Source organism: Echinops telfairi, unplaced genomic scaffold (assembly GCF_000313985.2).
Source record: "Echinops telfairi isolate 266 unplaced genomic scaffold, ASM31398v2 ScPeMD7_23;HRSCAF=83, whole genome shotgun sequence".
Taxonomy (NCBI): domain Eukaryota; kingdom Metazoa; phylum Chordata; class Mammalia; order Afrosoricida; family Tenrecidae; genus Echinops; species Echinops telfairi.
Window position 1 is genome coordinate 36,554,206 of NW_022103920.1, and position 2,462 is coordinate 36,556,667.

The following is a 2,462-nucleotide window of genomic DNA, read 5'->3' on the forward strand; positions in this document are numbered from 1 at the left end:
AATTATGATAAAGGGAAAAATAATAAACTCAGAAATAATATAGCTCTGGTAGTTACATAATTTCATGTCAACTGGATAAAAAGAGTGAAGGAGTGGAATTTAGTCTGTGAATCAGATCACAGCTGCAGATGCCTCCTCGAGGGCATGGACTTCTCACAAGGTTCTGGGAAGTTCCTCATTTTCTACCTGAGGTGGGCCTCTGCTTCACACCTCTTTCTCGATTCACCTTCTTCTTGAAGAACCACACCCAGGGAGCTGCATGCAGCAACATTGCATGTGCTGTGTGGGGCTGAAGAGGAATTTATGGACAAGAATGAGACATATGGGCTAATATCAGACTTATGGACTTGATCTGGACTGGGCTGGGAAGTTTTCTGAATATACAATTGATCTTTGATATAAAACTCTCTCTTACACACATATGAATGTCTCTGGATTTGTTTTTCTAGTCAACCCTGACTAACACATTATGGTACCAGGAGTGGGGTACTAGAGAAACAAATCATAAAGATGGAGCAGGGATGCTGTTTGATCTATGCCCTATCGTAGTTTTTTTCTAGCTAGCTAGAGATCAGATAAGGTCACACTGTTTACTCAATTGTTTTCTGGAAAGAACTTGGGAAGTTATAGCTTTGATTATTTTCCTTAGTTGTGGTCTTTGGTTATTCCTGTTTGAAAACGGACAAATTATGTGATTAATGTATATTTTGAGTTCAAGGGGCAAAATGGCCACTTGAACTTTTTCTTTGAGACAATGCAGTATAGTCAAAATGGCTGGCAGAAAGCTCAGTCCTGGCTTGATACTGTCAGAGGCCTAAGGCCATATTTTATATTGATGGAATAGTTTAGATAAGGAATGAATTTGACTTTTAAGAATGTATTTAGACAAAATTTTTAAATATAGAATGGCTAAATTAGAGTAAGAAGGGACTTAGACATTCAGGTTAGTAAGGAGTTGTCATTTTAAATAGAATGATGTAGGGGGCCACATTGAAACAATATTTTCCAAAGATCGAAGGAAATAAGAAAGCCAGCCATATGAAAGTCTCTGGGTAGACTCATGCACAAGGTACAGTGGATAGAGAATTATTGACATTGTAATGCCTTAGGTATTTATAAACAGAAAAGTGGTCCGTGTATTTTTAATAAAAGATAGTATCAATGGCATAACTAGAGGGCTCATAAGTCACTGAACATGCTTTATCTTTTATTTTAAGTGGCATAAGAAGTCTTTTAAGAGTTTAGAACAGAAGAGCAATATAATTGGAAGAAATTTTAAATGAATTTTCTGGTTGCTATTTTGATATTAAATATCAAATAAAGAAGCTTTGCTGATAAAAAGAATGAGATGAAGTATATGAGAGATGTCCCTGCTGCTCACCCTCATGAGATCACTGAAGATGTCGGGATTATATCAAAGGGTAGTGAAGAAATCAGATGATGCTGAGCTATCAGAACAATAGTGTCTGGGTTTTAAAAGTTTCTCTTAAAATAAGCAGCCATCTTAAAACAAGCAAACATCAACTAAGTCCACATTACAGGAATCACATTGGCGTATTTGACCCAAAGACTGTAAAATTAAAATCCAAATTCAAAGGAGGGAATGGTATCAGAACTTAAAAGTAAACATCCAATTTGCTGAAGGCTATGGATGACAGTGGAAGATCAAAATCCAATTGCAGGGTACACAAAGGATATTAAGCCTCCAGCGTATACTTTCTGACTATATCAAGAAATCTGAGTAACCTTGCTGTCAGAGACAGAGCTTTGTAAAGTTGATTATGGCAGATGTAGTTATGTTAAAATGTAATACTTTATCATTTGATCTACATTTGACCCATTTTAAAGTTGCTTCGGTTTTTAATATTTTTGCTTTCTTATTGTGGGTTTTCTATGTTTTGTCGACTTATTGTTGATTTCTTTGTATTGTTTAGGTCTTTACTTGCATTTTGTTTGCATTGTTATGATTTTGTGTACATGAAATCCAAATAGACAATAAATGAATTGATAATTGCCTAGTAGCATGGCAGTGGAAAATGGGGGGAATAGGGTCTAACAACACTGAGTATAAGAAGAAAATGTTCTGAAACAGATGGTGGTGATGATATCACAAACCTTCTTACTATAATTAAATTGTATGAAAGCAAAGTATAACCTAATAAAACCACGAAAATAAAAGGAATATGAGAGAAAGGACTCAAAGGTGACCTCACTTCTCACTTTTCTTTCTCTCTCTCTCTCTTTCTTTCTTTTTTCACATAAAAAAGAGGAGGTGGAGGTCCATTAGAGTGAAAACAGAAAAGAATAAAGATAAATCCAAAAAGAAAGAATGATCAAGTTGACTACAGGGGCAGTGAGTTACTTAATGTGGCTCTTGGAGCCAAAATCTCCCAACTATCACTAAACAACCTTCCCTGCAGGGGTGTAGTCACAAGGTAGGGAAGATGCTTAGAGTATTCACC